The sequence below is a fragment of the Herpailurus yagouaroundi genome, unplaced genomic scaffold, assembly GCF_014898765.1.
Source record: "Herpailurus yagouaroundi ecotype Mexico unplaced genomic scaffold, PumYag 195, whole genome shotgun sequence".
NCBI classification, from domain to species: Eukaryota; Metazoa; Chordata; class Mammalia; order Carnivora; family Felidae; genus Herpailurus; species Herpailurus yagouaroundi.
The window spans coordinates 6,663,423-6,678,130 of NW_024412426.1; positions in this window are offsets into that span (position 1 = coordinate 6,663,423).

Genomic DNA, 14,708 nt, shown 5'->3' on the forward strand with positions numbered 1-14,708 from the left:
GGAAGGAAGGAAGGAAGGAAGGAAGGAAGGAAGGAAGGAAGGAAGGAAGGAACTTTCATAACAGTGGTCGCTCTTTTCAAAAGGAAGAGAAGGAACAGAGGGAGAGAAATGCAGTGAGATAGAGAAAAGAAAGAAAAGATCCCTGGGGTGGCTGCACCTGACACCCCCCCCCCCACATCTCCACCTTTACAAATTTCTTCTTTACTCTTCACAGTGTTTTTAAAGAAAGTCTATGCAGTCTTTCAAGACCAGTTTCAAATACCATCTTCCCATAAGGCACTCAGGATCCTCCAGTCAGAATTAAACATTTCCCAGTAGATGTGTGATCACTGTACTTTGTGTCTGTTTCACACCTACAACTCCACCTCACCCCCACCCCAAACCCTGCTGGAGACATCTGGTCTACCTCTAACTCTTCCAACTAGACTATGTACTCTTTGAGGCCAGGGAGCTGGCAAATGTCTTCATGCCCCTCACAAAATGTAGCATAGCTCAATACACAAAACGGTTATCCAACAACTGTTTTTTGACTGCAATTTTATCCATTATCCAGGGTTTTTTTCCACCCTCTTTATAACCTCATTTACTGGAATGTTTGTACCACAGTCAACAGGACCATCATCACCATCATTATCATGACATAAGCATAAATATTATTAGGATTAGAGACTGTAGAAAATAATCCAAAAAGTGAGTGCCTTACCTTCAACTTAATGGGGAAAAGCACAACCTCAAAATCACTTATCTTTAAAATGTCTGCAACAAAGGTAGAGAAATGCCATTAAAAAAACACAACACAACATATTTCCAAAACCTCAATTTCCTGTGAGTCATCCTTAGGGAAACACAATATGAAAAGAATCAGCACAGATTCCAGATGGGAAGGTTCCTTGAAATACCCTCAGAGTTGCATAAGGATGTCCTCTGAAATGTTTGCAATGTATTAATTTATAGTGGGTCAGAACAAGAAATGTGTGATCCAGCCTGGTCCTTCTCTCTTCCCAAGACCTCTTATCTTAAGTGTTCACTGTAATTTGTCTAAATTAGAAGTAGTTTTTGAGTTTATAGAATTCAGTAACAAATACTGAGAGCCTTCTCCAAGTCTCTTCTTTAAGTCACTGCTTTAACAGCAATAAATGTTCAGACTTATTTTTTATTCCATGAATCAATTATATACGACTAAAAAGAGGCAATACATCAAGATCAAGAACATTAAATTAAAATTGTTAGAATTCTTATCTTTCTAACCTTACCCCAAGCATGCTTCTTCTTTCTTTCCTTCCTTCCTTCTTTATTAACAAATATTATTGAGGGACTATTGTGTGCCAAGCACTCATCTATGTGCCAAGGAAAAGGAGGTAACCTGCTTCGGGAGGGGAAGCCTTTGTTCATGAGGGGGTAGCCTGAGAATAAACAAATAGGTCTACACCATAATGTCAGAAAGCAATGACTGAGAAGTACGATGAAGGAAAAAAAGGTAAGGTAAAGCAAAAATGTGACTGTAGAAGGTGCAAAGAGGGACAATAAAATATGGAAATTTGAACTATGGTAGATAATTATTTTAGATTTCACAGCATATAACATGCTTACTGCGTTAGCCTTAGGCCAAGAAAGTGCTCACCTAAACTGCTATATGTACTTTGCCCTGTCACTTTGCATTTCTCTGTGGGATATTTGGAAGCCAAGATTGTCCTAAAATAGAGCTGACCGTGAAGAAAGGGGCCTGGAGTCTTGACACATTCTCCAGAATCTGTAGAGAATCCACCAACCCTGGAAAGCAATGATGGAGGGAAGTTCAATCTCTGGTCAACATTAAAGGGGTTAAGTATTAACAGTAATAGTCATATTTTATAAAGTATGAGACTGAGGTGAAGTGACCTGCCTTGGTTTTATAATTTATAAAATGGGAATTGAATACATACCTCATGGAGTTGTAGTGATTAAAGCTAATGGTTAAAAGTATAAAGTGATTCAAACCCATCATGATCAAACTCCAAAGTCCATGAGATCTCCACCAAGCCAGCCCTCCTGATCCCAGCAGTCAGACTAACATAGGCATCAAGGAAGTCTTGCCTCAAGACCAGAAGTGCCTGTACATGGGTGATGAGTGCGGCTTCAAGACACAGGGCCTATCAGGACAAGAAAAGTCCCACAAACAGAAGGAACTAAAAGTGCCTGACCCTGAAGTAGAGCAGAAACTGGGGCAAGAGCAAAGAGATTCAGAACATGAGTTTAGGAGTGTAGCTTATTCGGAAACCCAGTGATTAGACAAGAGTCACAGGTTGATATGAGATTAACACCAGATTTTGCCTTCTGACTCTGTAAAATCTAGAGGCGTCCATATTCCCAATGGGATGGAGCTCAGCCTGCTGCTTACAGTAGAGTTAAGACACCCAGAAGTCAAAAAACAGTTATGATGACATTGAAAAACAATGTGTGTCATAGATGTGCCACTATTGATCGTGTGTTAATATTCATGTGTCATTAATAATAATGTGTCATTACTGATTATGAGTTAATATTCATAATCCTTAATACTTAGGATTCCTGATCCTTAATCTTTAGATAGCAATGGATACCATGTGTTAACCCGTCTGAATGTTTTCATTAGGTGCCAAGGTCCAGAAGTAGACACTGTACAGAAGAAGGAACATGGGTCTTGAAACTGAAATCTGAGTTTGAATTTTAATTCCCAAGCAGTGAGAGTTCATACTAGTCATTTAACTTCTTTCAGAGTCTACAACTACAAATTTGGCACCATTTTCGTCCTGTAGTGTTCATTGTTATTATAGTGTTCAAGTAAAATTGTTATTAGGATAATATGAATACACTTGAAGACTATGAAATATTGACATAAGCGGTGATTTTTGTGTTCCCCTACAGTTGCAGGTAAAATGTTATTGAACCAGTTCTATGTATCAGTACATTTAATGCTGGGATCTATCATTACTTGTGGCAATTGTGGTAATTCTCTGGCCAGATTTTCAACTCTTGTAAAAATGAATGGTTTCTTAAATCCATCTATTTAGAACTTTGAATTTCCTCTATTGGCTTGACTCAAATTTAAAAAGCCAACATCTTGGGGCGCGTGGGTGGCGCAGTCGGTTAAGCGGCCGACTTCAGCCAGGTCACGATCTCGCGGTCCGTGAGTTCGAGCCCCGCGTCAGGCTCTGGGCTGATGGCTCGGAGCCTGGAGCCTGTTTCCAATTCTGTGTCTCCCTCTCTCTCTGCCCCTCCCCCGTTCATGCTCTGTCTCTCTCTGTCCCAAAAATAAATAAAAAATGTTGAAAAAAAAATTTTTTTTAATAAATAAATAAATAAAAAGCCAACATCTTGACCCCAAGTCATAAAAACATTTCAGCCTATTCACATGTAAGTGCAAGGCCACCGCTGCCAGAAGAGTGAAGAAAGCTGCTAAGATAGGTGTTCACGATGACCCCTGACACTTGAGTGTCGAAGGCTCCTCACACTCTTCCTCCGGTGGTAGTCTGAACTGAACAGGCTTCAGAGGTGGTCCTAACTGCAGATGGAAATTGTCAAGGGCCCATTGTAACAACAAAACAGAAGGCAGCTGTATTATGCAGTTGCTCATAGGCTACTCAGGGGAAAAGTAGGAAAGATTAAGAGCATGACAGAAGGAATCTGACTTTTGTACGGGTTCACTTACGCAACATCATGAAAGCTATGTCTTCTTTCTCCACACTTACAAATATTCTCCAAGGAGTCCTGTCATTAGAATATGTGTATTTTTCTCTTAAATAGGGACTAGGATGGGAAGAGATGTTTGGTTCTCTGATATCACCACCTGGAGACATTGGGTTTAACTGGACCTCCATAATACCAGAAATAAAAAAAGGATTAAGTAGACAGGTTTAATGCTCTTAAATACCCTAAGTGAAGGTGCTAGGGGCCCTTAACTACTGTGGTAAGTAATGGTGGTTGCTCTTTTCAAAGAGTGAGAAACAGCATGGTCCCAGAAGGCAAGAGAAACTGCTCCGTGGTTTTCATGGATTCAAGCATCCATCCACTTGGTACTAACTACCTAAATTTTAGGAAGACACATAACAAGAAGACAGTTATTTCTATAACATGAATCTTGAAATCCCACACCTATGATGTGGTGGGAAATGTCCCAAGCTGCTGGTCCACAGAGCTAAACATCCCATGAGATAAAGCCTTCACACTCTCCTAGACTTCACTCGAATTCTTCATTTTAATCTATCAAAATCGCCTATGCTTGGCAGCTCACGGTATTGTTGCACATCTCCATAGAAACATTAGAAATGCCCACAATAGGATTCTTTCTCTGATCAAAATTCCACCCAAATTAAAACCAGGGGTGTAGTTTTCTCTGGCAAAAATTAACTTTGCAACTGTGTCATCCAGATGTACAAAGTCTTTGACAGTTTGTTTATAGAGTGTACACAGTACTGCTTTGGAAAACAGAGAAGCTGTCGTTTTGGCAATTGACTGTCAATGCACTTGAGTTAGTTGTTTGTGGGACCTTTACTGGAAATCTGAACATCCGATGGACTCGGAGGATGGCTTTGTTTGGTTCTCTGCCAATCAGTATCCTACTAAGCCCTCAGAATCTTTTACACAACTTAGCTTCCTATCATGTCCTATTAAGATACAGCCATAGTTCAGGGGAACATATGTGGCATTTCAAATTATATACTCCAAGAATGGCGTGTCCAAGTTAATTAGTTATGATTCCGAGCACTGCTCTGAATGTCAATGATTTTCTTACGGAGTAAAGGAGAAGGAATGTGTGTTTTTCCACTATTTCTCTCTGCTCATGAGTTTGTACAGGGCATCAAGAGTCATTTAGAGTCACCTTGTTATGTTCTTACAGGCTATATCTGCAATGATATACAATAAAACCTGACAATCAGGTTATGACTTCATAATGTCCAAAGTTCCAGGACAATTAATCTTTAAAAAGTCAAACTGAGTCTGTTTTGTTTGCAGAAAAATTCTCAGAGTCTTATTAGTACAAATGGTTTAAGACACTGAAAAACATCATTTAAAACAACTTTGTATCTTTCTTGGTCATCTCAGGCTGCCATAAAAAAATACAGACTTTTGGTGGCTTAAACAACACAAATTTATTTCCTCACAGTTCTAACCTAGAAGCCCAAGGTCAAGGTGCCAGCATAGTTGATTTCTAGTGAGAGTGCTCTTCCTGGCTTGTAGAAACCACCTTCTTGCTGAGTCCTCACATCCTGGGGAGAGAGAGCAAGTTCTCTGGTGTCCTTCTTATAAGGGGACTAATCTCATCATAAGGGCTCTGCCCTTAGGAACTCATTAACATGTTTATTTTTTTTTAAATAAAGGACATCTGGGTGACTCAGTCAGTTGAGCCTCCAACTCTTGATTTCTGGTCATGTCGTGATCCCAGGGTCATGGGATCGAGCCCCACATTGGGCTCCATGCTGAGCGTGGAGCCTGCTTGAGATTCTCTCTCTCTCTCTCTCTCTCTGCCCCTCTCCACTGCTTGCACACACTCTCTCTCTGTAAAAATAATAAATAAATAAATAAATAAATAAATAAATAAATAAATAACCATCCTAATTACTGGAGAATGGCACTGCAATTCTTTGCATATACAAAGGATGTATATGACAGAGCCGATGATTCTAAGGAGTTCACACATAACAGAAGAGGTAGGCATCTAACAGTAGCACTGGCACCTGTCAAAAGAGTTCTCATCAGGAGTGAGCAACAGAAGACTTAATCAGTAGTGTCTGTGGGTCTTAAAAACATGTTCTTTCGGACACAGTTTTTCACATTGGAAATTTCCAGCTTAGGAAAGAGTAGACAGAGTAATACTATCATAAAATATTTGAAGTGCTATCATAAGGAAGGAGATTGGGTTTTTATCTTTAAAGGTCCAGAGCCGTAAACCAGAATCAATGGATGTAACTCTGAGGAGATAGAAAGTTTGATAGAAGAAAGAATTTTCTAAAAGTGAAAGCTGCTAAAGGCTGGAAAGAACTTTTTGGAAAACAGAAAACATAAGCTAGAGATTCTTCTAAAGAACACTTGGGCTTTGGAAAGGGGTTGGGGTACACTAATTTATGCTCCTTTTTGACTCTGAGACTCAATATAATTTACTGAGATTCTGGCTAGGAATTGTGTCCACTCTATCTTTTTTTAAAATGTTTTTACTTATTTTTGAGAGAGAGAGACAGAGTGCAGGCAGGGGAGGGGCAGAGAGAGAGGGAGACACAGAATCTGAAGCACATTCTAGGCTCTGAGCTGTGAGCACAGAGCCCGACGCGGGGCTCGAACTCACAAACCGTGAGATCATGACCTGAACCAAAGTTGGACACTTAACTGACTAAGCCACCCCAGTGCCCCTTTTCCACTTTATCTTAAAGGCAAATTTCTTTTAAACTTCCTAAGGTTTTATTTAACCCATAAATCCCTTGGCAGTGCTGCCTAGTGGCCAAGGCCAACAGTTAGAAGACAAGTGATTATATAAGACAGACTTCAAGAACAGAGTGAAGGTGGCAGAACAGTAGACCTGGAGTGCAGAGCAAAACTTCACTGTAGGGTGAAAGCAGCAATATCTATGGATAATTTGGGCACAAATTTAGGAGAATATGGACGGCCAGACAAACAAATAAAACTTGGCCTCAAACAATAGCAGACCGTTGGAGGTTCTGGAGTATAGGACGATGTGTTAAAATTAGCATTTTAGGAAGACTGCTGTCAACAGTGTGAAGATTTAGCTATTAAAGCAGGACTCAGGGGTGAGGTTTGGAAAGTAAGGTTGGGAGAGGGCAAGAAGTGATGCACTGACACACAAAACTGATTCATCAGGACTCATTACCGGATTGCAATGGAAGGAAAGAAAGGATCCAAAATGACAGCACCCTTTCAAGGCTGAGGTACTGAGAGAATTGTGGTGCCATGGAATAGAATGGAACAGGAGTTAGAAAAGATTTTAAGGGGTCATGATTTGGACGCCACCTCCAAGGAGGGGAGAAGTTTCCCACACCACCAAGAAATTCTCCAATGCCAGCTGGGTGTCCTACTATTCAATCCAATTCTGACACCATCTGCCTAGAGACAGCCCCATGAGACTGCTCTCCACTTCAAATGCCAATTGCAAGCTCACGTTCTTACTTGTGCTTCCGACTGACTGACTCAAGGTCAGAGGTTCCTCTTTGGGCTTACTAAATTTGCTAGAGGGGCTTACAGAACTCAGATTACTGGTTGATTATAAAAGACTGTGACTCAGGAGATGAAAGAGACGCATAGGGCAAGGTATGGGAAAAGGGTGAGGAACTTCCATGTCCTTTCCAGGTCCAAACTCGTCCCAAATCTCCACAGGTTCACCAACCCAGCAGCTCTCTGAACCTGGTCCTTTTAGGTTTTGTTGGAGGCATCATTACATAGGTATGCCTGATTCAATCATCTGCCAGTGGTGACTGAACTCAACCTCCAGCCTCCCTCCCTTCCCCTGAGGGAGGCTGGGGTGGGACTGAAAGTTCCAAGTCTAATAATCATTTGGTTGTTTCTCCTGTCAAGAAGCCCCCATCCTGAGGTGTTTCCCAAAAGTTACCTTATTAACATATCAAAGACACCCCAATTTCTCTCATCACTTAGGAAATGTCAAGGGTTTTAGGAGCTCCTATGACAGAAATGGGGGCAAGACCACATATATATTTATTATAAATCATAATATCACAGTCTAGATGGAAACATTCTGGTGGCATGAAAAGATTGCAGGTCATTTCTTTAGTTCATGATTTCCTTTTGTGTCAAGACAAAGCCTTACCTGAAGAGAATAATTCTGTGATATATGGAGTTACATCCCTAGTGTGTGAAAAGTTTTTCTCCCATTTAACATCTATTTTCTGAATAGAACATAATTAAATTACCACTGGATCCATATTATCTTTTATCTTTTGTTAACTTTCTCTTGATTCTTTTCCATCAATAACAACAAAACAAATCCATTTTTTACATTTTTAGAATTTGTCATTATCTCAAAGTAGTTAGATTCCAGCAAGCCATGCACTGATTTTCTAAGGAAAGGAGAAAATTCTGTCTCTATAAGGTGTTTAAAATTACAGCGTAATAGTCTTTGGATAATTATATAACATTTTTAAATTAATACTCTTTGGAAAAGCATGTAATAGTATTTCACTTAAATGACAAGCTGTTCTTTTGTATTCAGTATTTTATTATGAGGAAGAATGTCTTCCATAGGTAAAAGCAGAGAGAATCGTATATACTGAACCCATTTTCTACCTTTAACAATAATCAGCTTCTGACCAATCTTGTTTTATCTCTTCCCCACTCACTTAGCCCCGACCTCAAAATATTTTCAAGAATATTCTAGACACCGTATTATTTTATCTCTAAATAGTTCAGTACACATCTCTAAAAGATATGGACTCTTTTTAAAAAATATAATCACAATGCCATTATTGCATTTAATAAAATTAAAAGTCCCTAACAGTCTCATATACCCATATTACTTTATCATTTTATTAGTTTCTTTTTGGTTTCTAAATCCAAATATGGCCCATACATCACAATTTATTGAGATATTTCCTAAATTACTTTTAATCTACAGGAACTTCTTCAATCTCTATTTTTTTTTCCTTTCAGCTTTTTGTTGAAGAGACTGTATTTTGCCCTATGGTTTCCCATTATCTAGGTTTTGCTGATTGCATCCTCATGGGTGTCATTTTACATGTGTCTCTTTCCTCTATGTATCCTATAAAATGTTAAGTACCTGGAGTGGTTTAATCAGCGTCAGGTGTGATTTTCTTCTACTACTTCACAGGTGGTGTTGTGCTCCATTATGACATACACAATGTCTGGTTGTCTCTCTTTTGTGATTTTAGCAGCCATTGGTGATTGTCGTAAGTCTTATACAACATATCATTCACAAGAAAGTGCACAAATTTTCCAGCATTTAAATTACGGTAGCTCAGGGGCGCCTGGGTGGCGCAGTCGGTTAAGTGTCCGACTTCAGCCAGGTCACGATCTCGCGGTCCGGGAGTTCGAGCCCCGCGTCGGGCTCTGGGCTGATGGCTCAGAGCCTGGAGCCTGTTTCCGATTCTGTGTCTCCCTCTCTCTCTGCCCCTCCCCCGTTCATGCTCTGTCTCTCTCTGTCCCAAAAATAAATAAACGTTGAAAAAAAAATTTTTTTTTTAATATAAAATAAATTACGGTAGCTCTGAAACAGATACCGGTAAGTTCAACACCCCCATACTTATTTCTTATGACATTATCTTTGCCTCCTAAAATATTTACTTCTTAAGAATACATATATTTAACTCATCTAGGAGTAACAAAAAAGCATTTGGTTATTTGAATGTATATGTCATAAACACAATGATATGCTGTTTATCATTAAACATGTTGTTTTCTCTATCTCTTCCATATCATCAATTTTTAAAATAACTTATCCTTTTAAATAAACGTTTGCCATTTTTTTCTAATTCAAAAACCCTTTTCACTGACATTATGGATGGTAAATGTTCTTATTTGCATTTTTTCTACAATAGTTAAGCCATTTTGCTGTGTTTCCTAGGTCATTGATAGACACAGTCCTCATCTTGGAAATAACAAGCTTTTATTTCCTATTCAACATTTTGTTTTCCAATATAACTTTGCTTAAAACTCTATATATGACCTTAATATCAAAATTTGATAACATATATTCATAATAAGAGAATTACTAAGGTTTGCTTAAAACCCTATATATGACCTTAATATCAAAATCTGATAACATATATTCATAATAAGAGAATTACTAAGGATATGAGTTACAATTTTTCTACATTTTTCATTGGCTACAAATATGCTTGTTACATATTTGGCTCATATTAATGTAAAATACCTCTTCCTTATACCTGCCTATATTTTAAAATTTCACTTTTTATATTTTAATAAGAAAAAAGTACATACTTTTTAGGTTTCTATGTTGTTTGTTCATTGATGGAGCTTTTAAAGCAAACACATTTATCCTCCTTTTTTCCATCATTATACAAGTCTAACGAAACATGTTGGTAAGGAAAACAAAATGCCGAATCAGACCTATAAATACAGAGAGCAAACTGATGGTTGCTGGAGTGGAAGCGGGTGGGGGAATGGGCAAAACGGGTGAAGGGGAGAGGGAGATACAGGCTTCCAGTAATGGAATGAATAAGTCATAAAAATAAAAGACACAGCATAATAGTCAATGATATGGTAATAGTTTTGTATGTTGACAGATGGCACCTACATTTGTGGTGAGCATACCATAATGTACAAACTTGTCCAATCACTCATTTGTACACCTGAAACTAATGTAACATTGTATTTTAATTGTACTTAAATTTAACAATTGGAGGAGTGGGAGGGGGGAGGAGGAGGAGTAGGAGGAGAAGGAGAGGTGGTGATGGTTGAGGAGGAGGAGGAGGAAGGGAAGGAGGAAGAAGGAAGGAAGGAAGGAAGGAAGGAAGGAAGGAAGGAAGGAAGGAAGGAAGGAAGGAAAGAAAGAAGGAAGGGAGGGAGGGAGGGAGGGAGGGAGGAAGAGAGGGAGGAAGGATGGGAGGAAGGAAGGAAAAAGGAAGGGAGAAAGGGAGGAAAGAAAAGCAAACGCTAGCCTGATAAGCCCTGGAAAAAATAAAGCTGTTGTTTCTTAATCATTCGAGAAGTGCCAAAGTTTCTAAAATTAAAGAAAAAAATAAATCAAGCAAATAAATCTCAGAATATATTTATATTTGGAAACAATTTCTTTTAAAAATATTAATGTAGCATTGCTGTTTTTAAATTGACCTTTCTCTCTAATCAGGCTGCTTTATAGCAAAAAGAGAAGAAAAGAAGAACTAGGCCATGCAGAGACCTTTAAAAAGGTCTATTCACCTCCTGTAACCTTTTTAATTTGTCAGTTTACTTTTTGTTGTTGTTGTTGTTCCATTTGAGGTGTGAGAGAAGGAAAAGTTCTCTCTAAATAAATCAAGCAGATTAAAGCTAATAAATTATTATGTCAGAGAGAAAGCTCAAATAAGAAACACCATCAGGAGAATGGCCAGATGGTCTGGATAATGACACTGGATATACCCAAAGAAAACCACAGCTGTTTATAAATGCATCTGTTGACAAATGTTGATTTTGAATGGAAACCTACTCCAATGAACCAATGAGACTATTTAATTGAAGTTTAATATGAAAGCAGAAGAAATTTAATAATAGAACAGAACTTTAAAGAACTATCAGACTTCTGCTCAGCATGCGCCCTAGTTCATTTGAATATATTTTTATTGTATACTAGTTGGGGTTAATCACAACCAAATGTTGGGAGTGTGTATTCCATATAGTTGGTCTCAACATATTTGCATCCCATGTGGTAAAGAGTTTTCCACTCCAAATTTAATTACTCCTATGCGTGTGCATGAGTGGACAGGATATATATATCTATGGAAGTTAATGGGGCTCTGAGTTACATCCTGATTCCCAAGGATAACTTATACCCACAGGAAGCCATCAACTTTTGCCTTCCCCCTAAAATAATAAAAATACCCTCATCTGCCTCATAGAAGCAGAGCCACATACTATTTCTTAAAATTTATAAAATTCTTCAAGACCTAGGGCTGTCATGATTTAAAAACAAGGGTTCTGTTTCCATGAGGCCTCCTTGCTATACATAGATCCAACAGACCTGCCTGTTCTCTACCATAATCAGGCATTGCAGGGATGAAGGAGTATTAGAAGGTCCTTTGATTCAGGCCCTGTTACTAGCCAGGCAAATGCCAAAATATCTACGACTAAAAAAGAAGTCTACTTTTTCTGCATTTACTGCAAATGCAATTAATACAAGGAACACATAAGATCTTTTTGCTTGGGGCGCCTGGGTGGCTCAGTCAGTTAAGCATCTAACTTCGGCTCAGGTCATGATCTTGCGGTTCATGAGTCCAAGCCCCGCATCAGGCTCTGTGCTGACAGCTCAGAGCCTGGAGTCGGCTTCAGATTCTGTCTCCCTCTCTCTCTGCCCCTCTCCCACTCTCACTCTGTCTGTCTCTCTCTCTTTCTCTCTCAAAAATAAATAAACATTTAAAAAAAAATTTTTAAGATATCTTCACTCAACTAATTTTACTGTGATGGAAATAAACATTACATTCGTTTAAACACACAATGATGTGACTTCCTATACACCCTAACAGGATAAAGCATTTATACAGTAGGAAAAAAATGTAATGAGTTGCCACTTTTCTGCTTAGATTCCACTTTGCAATAAGTTTTTGTCACTGTTGTTGCTGTTATCATTGCTGCCCAGCCATAATATCGGTTCCTCTGTTTGTTCGCTGATATTTTACATTCTGTGCTTCATCAGTCTCCTTCCTCAAACATTTTCTCACCAATCTGCTGCTTGATGAAAATATTCTCTCCATGAACTTCGACCAACTGGTAATAAATTTTTCAATGGAAACTTTTTCATAGTTAAACATGGAGTAATTGCACACACTTTGCCTGGAGAGCAGGGAGCGAAGACAGTAGCCATTTTTTAACCAAGGGTTCTCCAAGCCACAAATGGTTACAATGAACTCTCTTAACAGTGCATTCTTGCCTAGATAATATTAAATCATTAACAAATATCTTTAGTGTGTGGAAAGGCTTCAGTGATAGACTGAACACTTAAATGTTAAATACACTTCATTTTTAATAGATTCAGACACATATTCCTAACTGTTTTCATTGGTTTGCCTTGGGGTTGTTCACATTTAACTTCTTGGTATTTCTTGTGCTAGATAAATGCTCTTGCTACAATTCTTAAGCCTCTTCCCTACAGCACTCAGGGTAGTTGAAGCACATCTTCCTGCTTTTCTATTAATTTGATAGGTAAACTAAATCATTGTTTATTTTTCTTCTTCAGGTGACTCAAAACCAGTATCATGAATTTTGCCATTGAATCAGTCTACCTTCAACTCTTCAGGTTGTCTTGCCTAAGAGGGACAGATCCAGAAATGTTCACTTCATCCACATTAACCCTTAATGTAATGCTAATCCTTACGGGTAACTAAATTCACTTGTACAAAAAAGACACTCAGGTCATTTTAGAGCAGTATGTGCGGACTTGTGCCTAATGCATGCCAGGGTATCTGTGGACGCTCTTGATATGGAAGCCATCACCAGAGTTAGAGCTGGGAGCATCAACCAATAACAAGGCAGATTACTGTTAACAACAATGTATAACAATTCAGATGATTTTATTGTTCTTAGAGTCTTACAAGTGCAATAACCCAGTCCTCACTCTTCCTTAGCCTCTGGTGTTTTGAGTTCCACCTGGAACCCATTTTCTCAAGAAAGCCACTTGGGCATGTTTTCCCCTTAGATAACTACTAGAGACCAAAATATATTCTAACTGGAAAAGTGAAAATTTCTTTTCAAATCATCTGGCTCTTTTGTCTACATGATGCCAAACATCTGGATATTTGGGATACCTCCAGATGATTGACTGAATTTTTCATTTTCAACCAACATGGTTTCTGGCATCATGGAAACAAAGCATTAGGCTTTGTTTACACAGTGGCTTCAAGCCAATGACTAAAGAGTAAACTGGTGCCTACCCACATGAGCTGCCCTGTCTGATAAGAGGAAACATCTGCTATTAGTTACTTCTTTGTTCTGTAACCTAAGAGGGTTGGAGGAGTGGAGGGGTTGGCAACCGACAGCAAGAGGTGAGATCAGAGATAAAAATAGGGGCTAAATCTTGAAAGGCTTTTAAAACTATGTTAAGGAAATAGAGAACCGTAAGCAGCGAATAATGAGTTCACATTTGATTCTAGAAACAATCACTCTGGTCACAGTTTACCAACTTGACCAGAGTCTGAGTAACTGGAGATGACAAATAATCTATAAAAAGTCTATGGCAGTAATCTAGGTGAGGAACTGATGATGGCCTGGACTAGAATATCGACAGTAGTGACAAACAGTGAAGATTTCTGAGTAGTAATGGAAAGGATCACAAATATACTCTAGGAAATTTAATATGACAGTGCTATATAGGACCAAACAGAAAGGAAAGCAGTTAGAAGCTGGAATGATAGACTATGTGAGAAATAAGGGTCTGAACAAAGGTAATGGCTTTAGGAATGGAGGAGGAAATGGTTAGGAGAGAGGTATACAAGTTAGAATGTCTAGGATTCAGCAGGATCTTGCATGAAGAGTGAGGTTAAAGGTATATTCCAAGACTAGTGAGGTTTCAAGATATAGTGACCAAGAAGACGATACCGACAACAACAACAACACGGAATCAGAAAGTTTGGCTTTGACGAAACAGGAGAGTTCACCTTGAGATAGTGGTGACATCTAGGTACAGCTCGGTGAAGATATTTGACTAGTGGTTTTATAATGTGGAACTGGAGCTCAGGGGTGTGGTTGGGACCAGATATATAGATTTGAAATCAGAAAAGTGAATGAAATTACCAAAGACAGAAGACAGTGGAAAACCGGCTATTACATCATAAAAGAGGGAAGATGAGACAAATCAGGGGATAGAAAAAGAATAATCCTCAAGAAAGATACTAAGAGTAAAGTAAGAGAGGCCAGTATCACATGAGCCATGTGGCACAAACACTGTGCCTGGTTCCCTCTACCATTTATGCTTCCCAGGCACAGGAATTTCCTTCAGAACTTTCCTGGCAGTTTTGTAAAGACAAAGAACACTCTCGGACTATGATGAAATAATTTCTGCCTCC